Below are 19,137 nucleotides of genomic sequence, written 5' to 3'. Positions count from 1 at the left end.
TAACTAACTCTTATAGCATGAATTTCACATTGCCTTTGGGAGAGGGATTGAGAGAGAGACTGTGAGTTTGAGATTAAATTAACAGATTCAGGAGAGAGAAAAAGAAAATACCACTTAGAAGCTACCAGACGTAGTCTTCCAACTGACTCTGTAACTAACTCTTATAGCGTGGATTCCACATTACCTTTGGGCGAGGGACTGTGGAAGGAAATACCACTCAGAAGCTAGTCCTCCAACTGACTCTGTAATTAACTCATACAACGTATATAGGCAAAAAAATTTTGATATGAAAGCAAAATAAGTGATATATTTTAACATAATAATTTTTGATGTTTTTTAAAATTATGGGAGTACATTGAAAAAGTTAAAAAAAATTCAGAATACACAAATCGAAGGGTCCGATTTGTGTTAAAAATTGAAAAAAACTCGGAGTACACAACTCGGACCATGCGAATTCTTTGGCCATGCAATTTTGCTTCACAAATCGCATGGTCCGATTTGCAGCTGATGGAATTTGAAATCTGAAACATGGAATTCGGACCCTCCGTTTTATTTGTTCTGGGTAATTTTTTTTTTACATTCTGAGGGACACAACTCACAGGATCCGAGTTCTGCTTCCTTTAATCCCACAACGAGGTGAAGCACCCCTCCTCCCCACACGCGAATTCAACACTTCTTTTGGCTCCATATTTAAATTAGAAACTCACGTATATACGGTGGATTCTTGCTAGAATGCTATTGGAAATAAAACATGTAGGACTGAGTAAACATCTTAGTATCATTTTTTATTTTAAAAAAAATATAAAGATAAAATAAATATAATTACAAAAATATCTTTAGTTATTAAAAAAATATTGCTAAAATTTTTGTTTTTGTTTATAGAAATTTCAATTTCTTATATTTTTACATTCATCATATATATGTGATAAATTCATATTATTGTGTGAAATATTGGGTTAAAAAGAATGAAATTAATAAACTTGACTTGCATTTATTTTTATAAAGTCTTTTGATTTGATTTTTGATGGTTGAGTTAATGAATATTAAATAAAGTAAATTTGAACTATTTAGACTTATTTTTATGGTCTCTCTAACATTTTGTTTTATTAATTCGTCAAAGATCATGTTAAAACTTAAAAACAAAGACTAGTAAATATGCCAAATTTTACTTCTTTAGAGGTGATAAAAGAAGATGAAGATTTTTTGTTATGATGAACCATGAAAATACGTGAAGTAGTCATGTAAAAGAAATAATAAAATTTGTGTTTAGTTACAAATTTTCTGTATTCTTGTGTTTTTCTTTAAAAAAATAATTTTATGTTTATTATAAAAAATGTGTCTTAATAAATATTTTGTATTTTCTTCCTATATTCCTCTTGAAAAAAATCTTGTGTTTATTGTTAAAAAATTTCTATCTTCTTTTGGCTCTCTTAAAAAACTCTTGCTGATTTTGGGTTTATGCTTTTGTTTTTCTTTGAATTTGTGTTGTTTCTTTCTTTGAGATAATCTTGGACTGTTAGTCTCCTGCTCTCCTGAACTTAAACTTTTCATAACCCATAAGTAAAGAAGAATAAAAAAAAATTCTATGAAACTCAATTTATTTTTGCACTATAGTCTCCACAAAAATCACATAATGATGAACAACCCTAGGAATATAAAAAAAAATACACAACAGCCACATAAAATAGAAAATCACAAAACAGTTCCAAAACTTAAATCCCTTTCTTTCAATCCAACATCTCCGACAGCGATGCTGGCTTCAATCTTCTTTTTCTGATCACCCTTTGTTTTTTTTTTTTTTTTTCTGGCGCATGTGAAAAAGAGGAGACTTGCGCCAGCGAGGAACTTCCTTTAGCCTTGGGATCTTTATTTATGGACCTTGAGGGATTGGATTCTGACCCCTCGTACGGTTAACTGGTTAATCTTTCACTCTATATTAATTAACAAGAATTAAAACGAATGGAGTATAATTTAATAAAGAATTATGTATTTTAAAGTTATCCTTCATGATTATCTATTGGAGAATGAACATATAGAAAGAGCACTGGAGTTGGTTCTACCAACATATAGATCGTTTTATAGCACTCTTTAATATGGCTTGGATTAAGTTCTTATTGCGAACTACTTTCATAAGGCTTCATCGTTTCAAGGATCATTTGTTAAGCATTATAGTTTGTTTCCTTCAAGTCGAAGATGGCTCACAACATCAAATATCGAATAGCAGATGAGCTTTGATTCTTGTTTTCAGATGGGGAACGTCATTTGGACGATTTCTCTCATAATCATAGAGAATCCAACATCAGCGAAATTAGTTTCGCTAAAAATGTCATGTGGAATTTCTCGTAGAAATAGTGTCTCATACTTTATTAATTTCTCGTACAAGTGCTTTTTAGCTTTCATGGTTCGAAGCCAAGACCTTGGAATTGAAGATAAGGGAGGGAATGTCACGTAGGATCGGATTCCTACGAACCAAGCTTAGATCCAAGTCAGGGGCAGTTTTGTCGTACAGAGGACATCTATCATGGGTATAACTTTAGTTTCAGGCTATCATGGATACAAATATCAGCGTTTTCATCTCTCATAGATACAAACGGTCATTTATTGGCAAAAGATTATATGACGTTTAGGCAGTCTCACTTTAGAGACTAGAACTAGAATTAGAAGAAAGACATTTAATATGGTGTTTAATAGGCATATCAAAATTTTAATCATTTTAGTATTTTTAAAAAATAATAATACAAAAAACTGAATTTTTTTTAAAATGAAGATTAAAATTTTAACAACACTTTAAAAATTACATATATTTTAATAAATATTCTTATTTTATATGCATATTTATCTTAAACCAAATAATATACAAAAGCATAACTCAATTTTATATACTTTATACTAAATATAATACAAAAATTTATTTTTATTTCAATCTCAATTTCTCTTCCAAATACAAACATACTTTAAGAAGATAATAATAGGAATAATAAAGTATGTTTTTTTTCTCTCCAATATTTTTAAAAATTTTTAAAATTATGTAGTGTTTAATTTAATTTAATTTTATTCTTTACGTTTTAATGAATTTCAATTATACTTTGACGTTAACTTTTTAACGGTCAATAATTATTTTAGTTTTTTTTAATTTTACCCTTAACCAGAATTTTAATTTTAATTCCAATCTGCTCAAAAATCATAATGTGACTCCAACCCCTATCAGTCTCACCTTCCGTTAACTCATTACTCTCTTCCTCATCATTACCATCACCATCTTTTTTCTACCAACACTCTCTTTCCTTAACAAGCAACAATATATGAAGAGTGTTAGGGATTAGCAGAATTTGTAATGTTTAGCCATCAATTAGCCATTATCAATATTTTCAATGGTATGAGATGATATTTAATGGTGTAAAATTAATCATTTTTCTTTAGATGGTTAAGTGCTGGCCAGATTTCAACAAAAGTGCTGACACTCTAGACTTTCTCTATTAACAATCACTAACAATAACAAACTTAAGAGAAAGAAAGAAAGAAAAAGAAACACAGCACTCTTTAGATCCATCTCAGCAGGCACACAAAAATAGTTATGCTAAGCTAAATTTGTCGAGAAGTTACAAAAACAATAGAAAAAAAAATTTCAGAAAGAAGATGAGATATGGAGGAGAAAAAACGAGGCGAATGTTGCAATTGTTATGGTGTTGTCAACGATAGTAACGGATTTCGGGTCGTTGATGCTGGCATTGAGGTCGATAAATCCTTCGATTACTGTTGATTTCTCGCAAGTCAATGTTGTTGCAACCATTTGTAGTGTCGATTTAGATGGCGTTAGCGACAACAAGGACTATGGAGGCAATTGCCCCATTAAATTTTAGAGACAAAAAAGTAATTATATATATGTGTATTATATTGCCCCCACTTTAATAATGTGTTTGTCCCCATACAAATTTTATTTCAAGTATGTTATGTGGTATATAAAAAAATTAGTCACATGTATAGAATACTTATTTATTGAAAATGAGTTATAACTTTGATCATTAATTTTTTGTGTGTATATAAATGGTATTTTTTAATTTTTAGACTAATATGCTTTAAATTTTGAATATCTAAATATACTTATGTTAAATTTTTTTATTATTTTTATATATTATCTTTGTTTCTATTATTAAATTTTTTTGGGCCCGTCACTAATGATGAAAATGTTGATGCGGCCATCGGCATGGAAAATGTGGGATGAGGAGGGCATCGGAGAGAAAAAGTGCGCGACAATAGAGAATATGAGAAAGATTTTAGTAGAAATGTTGGAGTAAAGTACTAATCCGGTTTCTGTCCATTTCCCAAAATGTCAAGATGATCCTTAACCAAAAACACGTTCCATTACGGTCCCTGACCCTGAACTCCATCTGCCAATCCGGTCCTTCTGTCAGTTTTCCAGCGAAAACTCGACGGAAATTGCTGACGTGTCAAGTTAAAAAATGGACAGGGACCTATTTGTCTCTAAATTTAAATTGGTTAGGGGTTTATTTGTTCGTATTATTCTTTAAACAATATTTTTAATTGTTTTATTCATTATATTAATATTCTTTTTTTAATAAATAAGTACAAAATAATTAATAAATTATTCAAATTTAAAAATATCATTTATTATGAAACCAAATAAATAATTTTAATGTTTATCATAGGATTATTATTATTAATATATTAACTGAATTTTAATGTTTATTATTTATATATTTAAAAATTATATTTAAAAATTATTTATTTGGTTTCATAATAAATGATATTTTTAAATTTGAATAATTTATTAATTAGTTTGTACTTCTTTATTAAAAAAAAATATTAATATAATGAATAAAAATATAATTAAAAATATTGTTTAAAGAATAATAAGGACAAATAAACCCCTAACCAATTTAAATTTAGAGACAACTAGGTCCCTGTCCATTTTTTAACCTGACACGTCAGCAATTCCGTCGAGTTTTCGCCGAAAAACTGACAGAAGGACTGGATTGGCAGACGGAGTATAGGGTCAGAGACCGTAATAAAACGTGTTTTTGGTTAAGGATCGTCTTGTTATTTTGGGAAATAAAAAGAGACCGGGTTGGTACTTTACTCAAAATGTTGGGATTGAAACCCTCAGACTGTCAGACGTGAATGTTTTTGTTTGTTGGAAAAGGGAGGATGATGGTAATGCTGATGGTGATGGTAAAAAAAAAAATGATGAGATGATAAAAGGTGAGACCGTGGGATGACTGATGGGATTGAGATTATATTAGGATTTTTGAATGGATTAGGCTTAAAATTAAAATTTTGATTAAGAATAAAATTGGAAAAAATTTGATTAATTATTAACTGTTAAAAAATTGACGGCAATGATAGAATTGAAATTTATTAAAACGTTAAGAATAAAATTAAATCAAATTAAACGTTAGAGATAATTTTAAAAAATTTTAAAAATATTAGAGACAAAAAACATATTTTATTCTAATAAATATTTTTTGAAGTTTTTTATGTATTTAATGTATTAAATATGTAAAAATATTTATTTTTATAATAACTTTTAATGAAAAATTTGTTTTATTCTTAAAATGTGTTATTATGGCACATGTTAGCAACCTCTATAAAAAAAATAACCATTTCTTATTTCTACATATAAATGTTGATCATGCTGATAAAATTATTCATAAAAAAAAATAAAAATACTATTTACACAGCAAATTAGTCATTATATATTTGTATATAAATATATAATTTATTTTTAATATGTATTTTGTATTTTATAAAAAAATATTATTTTAATTTTCACAAATTGCTAATGTAAAAAATATTCAATTATTAATCATAATATTGATATATCAGTAAAAATATTAAATTTATCACGTAAAAATTATCTGAAGGCATAAATTTGATTAAAAAATAGCATAAAATTATTTATATTATAAATATATTAAAATTAAACTAAAAAAATATACTAATACATAATTGGTTAATTATTTAAGAAAATTGATCAAAGCTCATTGGCCATGGGATTTGGTATTTAGATCTTTGATGAAGTATTCCATATTTTTCTCTGAAGATCCACTAGGGCTCAATGCCTCTTCCAATTTTTTCTTGATCTCTTTGCCTGTAGTCTTTAGTTGGTCTCCTAAAGGTCCGCCCATCAAACGGCTAACATTCTTCGAGACTTCCTCCTTTGTAATCACCGTTCGATCACTTAAATTAATCCCAACCTTCCAATAATCCACCACTTGTTTTCTATTGGTAAACTGATCAGACATCAAAGGGAAACACAACAATGGAACCTCACACCAAATAGCTTCTAATATAGAATTCCAACCACAATGAGTCAAAAATCCTCCAATAGCAGGGTGGGCCAAGACTTGGGTTTGACTACACCAAGGTATTACCATCCCACGGTCACAAATCGCCTTCCGAAATCCGACGGGCAGCGGATCAACCTTGACCGAGCCCACAACATTGGGCCTAAGGACCCAAACAAAACTCACATTGCTAAGCAAAAGCCCATTTGCAATTTCCTCAAGTACCCTTCTTGTCATATGGGCTAGGCTACCAAAAGAAGCATACAAGACCGAACCTTGAGGCTTGGAATTGAGCCATTGGGTGCAGTCTGACTCGGACCATAGGCTAGTGGCCATGGTGGTATTGGTGAACCCAGGTGCAAAAATGGGCCCAATTGCATAGAATGACTTAAAAGTTTGTAATGCAGCTATGACTGTCGGCTCTAGCTCTTGAACTGTGTTACATAGCACAAAATCTGCACCTTTAGCATCAACGAAGGAAGCAGAAATTAATTGGTGGAACATTGTAGATGTGTCTTTTGATTCTTGATGATATGATGTTAGGTCCTTTGGATCAATTGTTTCCACCCCAGGTAAGTAGTCAATGGAATCTTTCCTCATGTCTGAACAAAACAAAAAGTACCTTTTTTTCTTAAAATTAAATGGTCAAATACTTTTTCAATATAAAGAAATGATTAATAATACACGTAAGAGTTGGCAATAATGCACCACATGTGAACTGGGAAGTGTTCATATAAATTAAAGGAATGAAGTTAACGAACATAATTACAAAGAGACAAAACAAAAAATAGAAAAGATGCATGTGAAAAGTGGTAAAGACAAATAGATTACGACCTCGCTATGTAAGTGCTTATTGTACTCTTAAGTTTATGTGGTGTTATATGTTTCCTTAGCTTTTTGAACTTATATATTTATACCGATCATCATGCTAGTTAGTTGTACACTAAAATTAATTACAAAAATATTAATATAAAATACATATTAAAATATAAATATATATTTAAAATAAGTTAAACTACATATATTTATATATAAATACATTAATATTTAATTTTAATGACTAATTTTAATGTACGAATAATATTTTTATATTTATACATACATAAAATAAGAGAATACCAACATATAATAAATATTATGTACAAGAAAAACAAATCAAATAGATTAATATTTTTTAATTAATATGTATTAAATAACAAACTTTTTTTAAACCAATATATTGTGTCTATTTTGACTAAAATATTGTTGGAGAAAAGGATTGAAACTAATTTCTTAAAGCCACAATCAGTCAATATCTCTATTTTTGTTTTTCAAAATTCTCTTTCTTTTCTTTAATATTTTTTTATCACTTGTTTTATTAACTGATTGTTAGTTAAAGAAAAAAAAATTGTTCCTTAGCAAAACCCATATTGTTGATCAGCTAATAGAACTGAAATTTCTCATTGTCTTTATAGTATACTCATCATAAATTAAAAAAAAAAAAGATGTAATCATTCATATATTTTTATGTATCATCTCAGGCCTTTTGAAAGAACAAAAAAACCATGACAATCATCATCATCAACGCAGCAAAAATAGAGCAGTGTTTGATTATATATATTCAATATGACGAATTAAAAAATATGCTAAGGAAATTAAAAAAAATAAAGTATGATGAATGATTTTACTTAGTTAATTACCATTGCAAGCAAAGTGACGATTCTTTGCAAGAAGATCGGAATGATAGTAGAGACTATAAACCAAAGCAGGTTCTGTCCAGAACGACACCTAAGCAAGGCCAAACTTCTTAGCTATGGCAGATGGCCAAACAAAGAACGTGTCTGCAACCAAGCAACTCACTGGGGGCACTGAATTCTTCACCACATTCTCCACCAGTTCCTCAACGTGTGCTGATTGCACGTGCAACATTGCCGCATGGAACTGGTGGAGGTTGCCAAATCTGTCGTGGCTCACGGGCAGGCCGTCAGACACGGTAGTGTACCGTATGTCCAGGCCTGACTCTCGTGCGGCCGCGAACATATTTTCTTCTTCATCACCGTTAGGAGATGAAGAAGAATTGGATTTTGTGATTTGGTAGTGGATGTAGTGTGAGTTGACAAAGGTGACGACGAAACCCCGGGATGCGAGCTTGATGGCGAGGTTGGCCGCCGGGATGACGTGGCCTTGGAGTGGATAGGCGAAGAGTAGGGCATGGTGATGAGGACCTTGGTGTGTTGCCATGGAAAGAAAATGGCTAGTGTTACTTTGGTTTGTTTTCGTGTGTTTTGAATTTTGATGAGATTTTAGTTAGAAAGGAGTTTATTATTAGGCACATGATATGTATCATGATGCTGGCTATATAAAAAAGAGAAAACAATAATAATATATATTTTTTATTATTATTATATTGATGAGTATTTTGGTCAGTAATTAAACTACGAGGAATGCTAGGAGAACAGCAACTTTTGTGATTTGTAGCCATCAAATAGTCATCAATGATGGTTTTAGTGGTGTGAGATTGGTGTGAGATTTCATCCAATGGCTCACTTTTCTTTGCTGGTTACATGTTGGCCAGAATTTAACAAAGTTGCTGACCCCCTAGACTTTTCCTTAAACTACATGTTATTTTAGTCACCAAAAAACTACATGTTATTTTAATCTTGCTAAAAAAATACGTACATTTTATAAATAAAAAAATTAAACATTTTGTAAAAAAAATAATATTATTCATATCATGATTTAAAATTAAATAAGTGGTCTATATTTTAAATGTACAAAAAAAATAGATATTAAATCACTCATCACTAATATATATATATATATTGATTTAATGAATAATTTATTGAGCACACATAATATTTTTTAGAACAATGCTAGGGAGCAGCAACTTTTGTGATTGGTAGCCATCAAATAGCTATCAATGATGATCTAATGGTGTGAGATTGGTGTGAAATTTCATCCAATGACTCACATTTCTCTGCTGGTTACATGCTGGCCAAAATTCAACAAAACTGCTAATCCCCTAGACTTTTCCTATTTTTTATTAACACTTTAACTTTATAAAACAAAAGTAGAAAGAAGCTAAGTAAATAATACAACAATTTGGTGCTTTTGAATTATTTAATAGCCAAGAACAAGATGCATGGAAGCACTTTGAACTAATTAATCGGTGGAAGCACTTGGAATGTTGGCTTTGGCATTCAACTCCTTGACAAAGCATTCCATATTCTTCTCACAAGATCCACCGGGACCCAACGCATACTCCAACTTCTTCTTGATGCCTCCCATTGTGGCCTTCAATTGGTTCCTTATTTTTTCATCCATGAAATGGTTGATATTCTTCAACATCTCTTCTTTAGTGACAACCATTTGATTATCAATCAAATTAATCACAATCTTCCAATCATCAACCACTAATTTTCGATTAGTGAATTGATCGGTCAATAGAGGAAAACACAATAACGGAACCTCACACCAAATACTTTCTAATATAGAATTCCAACCACAATGTGTCAAAAACCCTCCAATAGCAGGGTGAGTCAACACTTGGGTTTGACTACACCAATGTATGATCATCCCACGGCCATGAACTGCCTCTTCAAATCCAACGGGCAGCGGATCGACATCGTTCGAGCTCACAATATCGGGCCGAAGCACCCAAATAAAGCTCACATTGCCAAGCAAAAGCCCATTTCCAATTTCCCAAAGGGCCGTTTTTGTGATATGGGCATAACTTCCAAAAGATGCATACAAAACCGAACCATGAGGCTTGGAGTTGAGCCATTGGGTGCAGTCAGACTCGGACCATAAGCTAGTTGCCACGGTGGCATTATTGGTGAAGCCACGTGGGAAAATGGGTCCAATAACGTAGAATGGTTTATAAGATTGTAGGACTTCTATGACTTGTGGCTCTAGCTCTTGCACCGTGTTGCATAAAACAAAATCTGCACCTCTAACATCATTGAAGGCTGCAAAAATTAATTGGTGCAGCCATGTGGTTGCATCATCATCTTGAAGATATGACACTAGATCTTTTATTTGGTTCAATTGTTTTTACTCCAGGTATGTAATCAACTGGGTCTTTCCTATTATCTGGACAAAAATACAGAAGTAATATATATGAAGTTAGGTGATCAATAATTTTATTTTATTTTATTTTGTATTTCAATTAATATTAGTTAATCTTTTATTTCTCATACTAAAAGTGTTAATTTCTAACATTTTTTATATGGATAAATTAATATCACAATATTTTTTAATCGATTATATATAATATGTAATAATATGAATATACAACTCAATATTCTTGCATGTGCATGGAATACTGGACACAGAAGTGTCCTTGAGATGAAAGTAAAAGATTAACCAAATAAAACGTTTCAATTTTCATGGTGTGTAATTGTGCAAGAATAAAAAAATTATAAAAAATTAATTTTTAGTTAGTTAATATTCATTATTTTATTAATTCAAAATTTTTTTATTTAAAATTTAGAATTTAAAATTAATAGATTTATTATTTATGATCTAAAATTTAAAATAAACAAAATAAATTTAAAAACTAAAATTAAATTAACCAAAAAATATTGAGTTTCTAACATCACTCAAAATAAACCTTGCTTTACACGTGCATGCCAAAACAAAGTTCAAGGAAACAAAATGTGGAAAAGAATGAAGCTAATGAGTAATAATAAAGTGTTCTAGCGGCAAATGGTAGTATTAAGTCGGTTTGGATGAGATATTACATGATTTAATCAAACAGAAAAATGAAAAATGAGACATGGATCAATCAAAAGCATATATTTATATAATTCGAATCAATGTAATTCGAACTAAAGACAATGGTAATTCGAATCAATGCAGTTCGAATTATGAGGGAGTATGCATGTTAGGTAGTTCGAATCATGCTGATTCGAATTACGCATGGAGAAGTTTGAATCACTCTTATTCGAATTATGCTTGAGCAGTTCGAATCACTCTAATTCGAATTATATGGTGAGCAATTCGAATTCTATACAATACTCTTCTGTCCATTCTTGATAGCTCATGAATATTTTTTAAAAAATTTATTTAAATTATACCACAAAAAAATATTTTATTCTATACAAAATAATTTTAAAAAAATGACTTAAAAGATATTAGGAGTACTATAAAAGTTTGTAATATTCTAGTAACTTAGGTAAATACATGCATGTACTCAACATAATTCGAATTACAAGTGATAAACATAATGAATTCCAGGGATAATTCGAATCACATTGATTCGAACTATATACATTTTGTGATATAATTTGTAATACTTTTCTGCTCATTTTTTTATTAAAAAATTAATAATTTAAAAATTAAAAATATATATTTTATTTCATACATTAAAAAAAAGCTAACAAAATATTTAATTACGAGACTTCTTTAAAATATTAATGAGCTATCAATTTGAATTCCACATAATACTCTTTTACCCATTTTTGATAGTTCATGAATATTTTTTAATAAATTTTTTAAATAAATTTATTTAAATTATACTACAAAAAATATTTTATTCTATGCAAAATAATTTTTAAAAAATGGCTTAAAAGATGTTAAGAGTACTATAAAAATTTGTAAGATTCTAATGACTTAGGTAAATATATACATCGGTTTCTTAGAATTTGACTATCTGAATTGTAAGTTTATTTTGGTATGAAAAGAATTAATGATATATAACTTGGTAACGTACCTGATGGGGGAGTATATATCGGTCGAAGATTTATATATGATTCTGAAGATTCGTGACGGAGCGGTTTATGTTTATTGTGTATGAGATGATTTATAGATCAATTAGGAATGATGAAAATGATATAAAAAATTGAAAGTAAAAGAGTAAAGATATTTCATTAATGAAGAAATAACACATCACCATATTGTTGTCTTATAAGTTAGGTTGTGATACACGTCTTTGTATATTGATTTTGGTGTCGAGTGGTCGTTGGAAAGTACAAATTGTTCGAGTTATAATATAATCCGCACTGCACATGGTCGTAGTCATTATTGTTAAGGTGTGGTCATCACCGTTGTCTCTGAGTTGTTGACTTTAAATTTGTCTTTTTATATTGACCTCAGCAGTTCATGATATGGTAATATACAAGACAGTTTCAATTTAGAAAAGAAGTTAAACGTGACAATGCAAACACATATTTTATTAGTTAAAGCCCAAGAAACAAATAATTGAAATTACCTAAGGAACAACACAAATAGGACCGTATGAGTATCGAGCAATCAAAATACAATTGAAAAACAGAATAGTACTTACTAGCAATAGAAATTTGCGATAGATAAAAATAATTGAGAATAAATGTATCTCATTGTTTCAATAAAAATTGTCAATCAAAATTAAGTAATTTTTGCATTTATGCTATTTTATTGAAAACTAATTAAAAATTGTTATAAGAAGGAAAAGAATAATTAGTATAGGAATAAATATTGTGAATAGAGTAAAGGCTGTAAAGCAATGCGAAATAAAAAATAAGATAGAACTTGTATTCACAAATAATATATGAATTCTAAATGAGTTTGAAAGATTCCCTATTACTAAAGGAGTAGAATAGATGATAAGTCTTTTTGAACTAACATCTTGAAAGTACGAAATTATTCTTGTTCAAATTATTCAGATCCTATGAAATTTTATTCTTGATCAAAGATAATGAAATTAATTTTGCTATTTGGTCAAATAGTTATATAATCTTACGAAGCCAACATTTTTTTACGTAAATATGAAAATAAAAAATGTGTAACATGTAACTAAAATTGCATACCGCTAAATAATGTTATCGGAAAATTTCAAATTTATAGTGTGTTGCTCTTCCGCCATTAATTACATCCTGTAAAAGAAGAAGATAAAAATCAGGCAGAAAAGATGGTGGGGTTAGATATACGACCCCACGGTGGGCACCAAATGTTACTGTGTGAATAAGCGATTCTAAGGTAGGGCTCGTTTTCCCGATACTCGGACTCGCTTTTCCTTGGACAAGAAGGATGATACATCGGTTTTCTCCAAAAACGGCGGCGGTAGGCACCTGCAAAGGCACTCCAACGCTCAAGTTAGTAAGAGTAGAAGATAAATATGAGTTATTCAGCATGAATAACGTACCTGTGACTGTAACACCCTAATTAGTCTAAGCTTTACATCGCGTCGTAAAGTAAAGGTTAATCAGAGATTACGACAGTTCTAAGCTCGTACATAATATATATGTAGAAAGAATAGTATAATCTAGAAGCCCAATAAAGGATATAGCTCAAAAATAGGATTTACAAAGCGCAAAACGTACTAACGAAACTTCTAACTTAGAGCACAAGAAACAGATAAGATATATCAAAATATATTAGTATAATATCATAGGAATCTAGCCACGGCTCGCAGAGTTTAAGCCGGCTAGCCATATACAGATATACATAACCAGACAGTAAAAACAGCTTATACATGTTTTGTTCTCTCAATATATGCCTCTAGGCAAAACAAAATACAAAAGGAGAGATGCATAAACAGAATAAACCAAAAAGACTCCAAAAGATATCATGATCCTCTGCTTCTGTCACTATCAGAGAAACTCAGCGAGGTGGAATGCAACCTGCATCTGAAAAACAACAACAAAATATGGTATGAGAACCGGAGGTTCTCAATATGGTAACAGTGCCCAGTGATGTAGGATATAAGACCCTGACGCCAAAGGCAATCATAGACTTCATATCCATCACACGATTTCAATCTTAAAGCATACTAAAACAATAAAGCATAATCATATAACTCTTAACATAACTACACAGGGTATTCTATCTTAAGGGATTTCTATTCTAACTAACACCGCTGTCCGACAGCCTTCACCGACCTATCCTCCATGCGATCCCATTGCCGCCGCCTTCCGAACCTCCTTAATCCCAACAAAAAATATAGATAATTACAATGCAAGTAAAATACAAGTAGAAACATATAAGGCAAGTAATTCAAGTAAGCAAATAGACATGTTATTCAATTAGGCATACAATTACAAGTCAGCAGAGCATACAAGCAGATAGAAAAAGCACATGATGAATGCCTGCCCTACTGGCTGTGATATCACATTGTCGGTTCAACTGCCAACCCGACACATCTCCATGGAGATGTCGCCCTTCGGAATCATTATTGGGAACCCCTGAGATATAGTGCTCGGATCACTGTCCAAGGTTTTGTGCCTGCACACTCTGATGATCCGAAAGGATGCGAGCGGGATACTCTTGCCTCAGACCTCACATCTCAACGTAAGCGGGATTAACCACCGTCCTTATGCCGCTGCCGCTACCTCGACAGACGGGATTAACCACCGTCCCTGCCGGGCGCATAGCATCTTATAATCTCAATATAAATCAGTAGTTCAGTGGTTTTTTCAGAAAACAGTTTCAATGCATCATTGATTCCTTATCACACATTCGAGTCCTCGATTCATCTCAACCACTGTCAATTCACATTTTTATTCCGAACTCAACAATTCCTCAATTCTCATCTCATACCCAACCATTCATCACATATCATCGAACCGTCCTCAGTACGCCAAAAACCTAGACCTCCGTTTTCTAACCTTTCCAAATAATATCATATAAAACCCTTAAATTCTTTCTCCTATTTTAAATATCCAAAACTAGGCCCAAGAGTCCTAAAATGGTGTTATAGGAGTTTACAACCTTGTTAGGAAGGTAGAATAGTTGAAAACAAATAAAAATTTGAGAAACAGGGCGTGTGTGTCCGCACAGGGATGTGCGTGCGCACGCCCAGGAAGACTTTTAAAAGTGTGCGTACGCACAGGGGTGTGCGTACGCACAAGTACAAAAACTCACAAGTCTTTTCACTCGCACAAGCTGTGCTAGCACCCCCAACCGACTGACCTTCCCAACGTGTGCGTGCACACAGGGCTGTGCGTACACACAGGTTGCAATTTCTTATTGGTGTGTGCGCGGACAAGCTGTGCTAACGCTGCAAGCAGACTGCTTGCCTCTGCGTGTGTGTATGCACAGGACTGTGCGTGCACACAGGTTGAAATTTTCGCAGAGGTGTGATTGCACACAATGCTGTGCGTGCGCACATACCAAAAATCATAATATTCTGCAACTTAGCAGAATTTCAGATTTTTAACACCAACTTTGAATGATCATAACTTCCTCTACAAAATTCCAAATTTTTCAAACTTTATATCGATTTAAAGAGTTTTCAATAAGCTTTAATTCTAAACAAATTTCAATCAATTTTGAAAATCAAGGCAAAAGTTATGATCAGATAAAATTCACTAAAAATTCCTTTTTACCAAAACTTACAAAGACATTAATTTATTAACTTTCACAACCCACACCCAACCAAAACAATACCAACTCCCATTTTCAGCACAATCTACCCTCTTGGGTTACAATTTACCATTCCTATCAAAACTTCCACCACACTTCATCATTCTCAACCTTAATTATCAAATATACCACATATCAAACAATTTTCCCACCAACACATTCACAAATCCTCATTTCATCAATATCAATCTTCATCATCAACTCAATCATGCTCCATAGTAATAATCATAATGCACATTCATACAAGTTCATCATACATTACATCCCAACATCATCATCTAGCAACATTCACATCATCAACATCCCAAACAATCATCAACAACATATAAATTTCCAAACCTATCCTATGGGTCACTAGCCTAAGTTTCCATACCTTGGCCGATTCCCTATATACACCAAAACCCTAAAATGGCACAAGTTGAGTTCTCCACTACAAGCAAGCCACCAATGTAACTCCAACAAGCACCAACAAGCTCCAAACTCACAATAATCAAACTATATATGCATAATCCATCACAAATCAACCTAGGGTTCCATTTAAACATAATATCACAAGAGTTTAATGTCTCTTATATTTTTCAACAGTTTTGATAGCCAAAATTCAATGCTAAGCAAGGATTAGAGCAAACCTAAACATCCAAAATCACAAAAACTCACTTAATCAAAAGCCCTAAATACCCAAAATTTTGAAGAGAAGAACTGAGAGAATATCGAGCTTTTCTTACCAGTTTCTTATATGAGTTTTGTAGAGCTCTTCACAAGGAATGCGTAGCCGCCAACGGTGCGGCGATCAGAGCTCTATAGCTCAAGATATGAGCTTGAGAAGATGGAAGTGAATAGTGTTCACGGGTTCTCTTCTCCATCTCTTCTCAGCTGGTGGTGTTGTGTTTTGAGAGAGTTATGGCTGATGGGTTCACTTGATGAACCCTTTTATATGTTGGGCTTGGGCTCAACTTTGGCTCGGTCCAACCCGTTAGCGTTTTTATCCCGTTTTAGCCCAACTTCGGGCCAAACCTTTAAAAATTAATGCCCGGTTTTTCATTTCTAATGTTTTTCTAAGGTTTTTGACTGTTTCCACTTTTTCTCGTGCAGCACCGGGCAGACTTGAATCGGTTCAACCGGTTCAACTATCGGTTAGCGATTTTTACGATTTTTCGCAGAAAGCACATTTTTTGAATCAAAAAAACCTACTGAGTCTAAAAATCGCTTTTAAATCCTGAAATTCTCACTCTAACTTTTCGGAACCTACTTTGGACAATTAATTACTTAATTAAATGATTAATTAAGCTCGGCTCTTACAGTGACATAGTGAATCACTTGTATTTATAAAGTTCTTGTGTTTGGGGCGGTTATAAATATTTCCCAGATTGCTTTGCGAAACTTTACCTAATTATCTCGTAACTGTCTTTAGTGACCTTGTTCAGAGAGATTTGAGCAGAAATTCCTGCGTCAATTTGGGTTGGTACGTAATTGTTTGATTAGAAGAGCAACATACTCCGTGTACTCCTAATGTAGCACGTGGTTATTTAGTTTTAAACATATTCTGATTTATAGTTTTATCTAAGTTAAATTATAGCCAACGGATCAAGATCTTTTCTGCTTTTCATTCTTTGTCTATCTTCCATCTCATCTACCCAATGGTGTTGTCAGGAGGAGTGATGCTTTGAGAGAGAGTGAGAGTGAAGAGTTTCGGGGTGTTACTTATAAAAAAATATTACATAAATAATATAAATAATTTCATAATACATAGGCTAATTTAGACCATTATTAAAGGAAAATAAAAATAAGTAATCGTATCTAAATAAATTATTTTTAATCACATTATTTTTATTTTTTTAAATTGTATTCTTAGTTATATTACTTTCATTCTAACTAAACTGCCCTGCTTTAATTTTTCAACTTTTTTTTATAATACAATTAATCAAGAAATACATAACAAAGTATTTTTTATCTTTACGTACTCTTATGTACTCTTTCCATTTTGTTATGGTATCAGAACTATGGTTCTGAAAACCGAACCAGACCGATCGGTTCAACCGGAAAAATAAAAAATCGGTCACCTAATTGGTCCGGGTAAAGTCAGAAACCACCTGACAAAAAATCGGTGAGAAAACCGGTCGAACCGGCGGTAACCGGTGAACCGGAAGAACCGTCCAATTTTTTAGCGATTTTTGGTTTGGATATTAAACTACTAAACGGCGTCGTTTTGAAGGTAAAAAAAAAAAAAGAGAAGCGAAACGCAACGAACCCTAATCCTAATCTCAGTCTTACACTCTCACAAGGGAAAGCACAGCATAGCCACCACGGGCAGAAGAGAAAGCACCCACGGGCCACAATCGAGCAGCCCCTCTTCGTCATCGCATAGCCACCACCATCGCCACCACATCCCACCGCCATCGCCACCGCATCCCACATCCCACAGCCCCTCTTTGCCGTCCCACAGCCCCTCTTCGTCGTCGCCGAGCTCCCCTCCTCGTTGGTCGTCGCCGAACTCGCCTCCTTCATCGTTGTCGCCGAGCTCGCTTCCTCCTTCGTCGCCGTTACTCGCCGCCGGTAATACTCTGTTCTTATTCGTTTGCGCCTTCCACCTCGCCTCCTGTTTAATCGTCGCCTCCTCCTTCCACCTGCCTTCTGATTTTCTGTGCTTGATTTTATGATTTATTAGCTTGCAATTTGTTCATGATTTGTTATCTGCGCTTGATTTTATAATTTTTCTGTTCATGATTTGTTATCTGTGTTCATGTTTATTCTGTTTGAGTTGCTGTTGATGATTTGGTATCTGTTCATGATGAAATGAGTTGCTGCTTCATGATTTTGGTTGCTGAATTATTTATTTGTTCATGCTGGATTACATGATTTTGGTTGCTGCTTCATGTTTATCTGGATTACATGGTTTTCTGAAGTTATTTTCTGGTCTTTGATTTTCTGGATATATAGAATGAAATATCATCTTGCGAAAATTCCTGGACAAATTAAAGTTTGTAACAAAGTAACTGAAGATGTTGAACTTCAATTCAAAAGGCTTTTGGAAGAAAACAAAAAAAAAAATAAGGCAGAAAATTATGAAGTTGTTTGTGAACCTCTAATAATAAACTTTGATGTTTGAAGTTGTTTGTAAACCTCTAATATTAAGTTATGGATAATTTATTCTGTGAAATTTTAAATTTTATTAAGTTAGAAATTATTGAATTTATATATTTAAAATTATTTTTAGGTTTTTTAATAATTTTATTTAATTTTATTAAACCGGTTCAACTCCGGTCGAACCAATAAATTATTGAACCAGTGACTTTACCGGTTTATTGACCGGTCCGGTTCTCGCAACCTTGATCAGAACTCCTCTTGAGATAAACCAACCAATTCAGATCCTAAAACTCCTTCAACTCCCCTATTGAAATAGTACATAAAGAGTACGCAAACATAAAGAATGCTTTGTTATGTATTTCTTGATTATATGCTATACTCTCCTTATATGTTCTCATTATCTCTAGTTTAGTCAAATATCTTTTAT

General features: G+C 32.3%; 3 pseudogenes across 1 annotated transcript; all 3 read right to left on the bottom strand.

The window, feature by feature from the left end:
• Positions 1-5,999: 5,999 nt before the first annotated feature.
• LOC107634121 (UDP-glycosyltransferase 86A1 pseudogene) lies at positions 6,000-8,585 on the bottom strand (annotated as a pseudogene). Its single transcript, XR_015907644.1, has 2 exons — positions 7,985-8,585; positions 6,000-6,907 (listed from the first exon to the last, which is right to left on the bottom strand). The product of XR_015907644.1 is annotated as a UDP-glycosyltransferase 86A1 pseudogene (transcript).
• LOC148569662 (UDP-glycosyltransferase 86A2 pseudogene) lies at positions 8,073-8,525 on the bottom strand (annotated as a pseudogene).
• An 861-nt stretch (positions 8,586-9,446) lies between the features above and the next one.
• On the bottom strand, positions 9,447-10,383 carry LOC107632375 (UDP-glycosyltransferase 86A1 pseudogene; annotated as a pseudogene).
• Between the last annotated feature and the right edge of the window lie 8,754 nt (positions 10,384-19,137).

The sequence above is a fragment of the Arachis ipaensis genome, chromosome B3, assembly GCF_059453495.1.
Source record: "Arachis ipaensis isolate K30076 ecotype BB chromosome B3, ASM5945349v1, whole genome shotgun sequence".
NCBI classification, from domain to species: Eukaryota; Viridiplantae; Streptophyta; class Magnoliopsida; order Fabales; family Fabaceae; genus Arachis; species Arachis ipaensis.
This window is presented reverse-complemented; position numbering and strand designations above follow the sequence as displayed.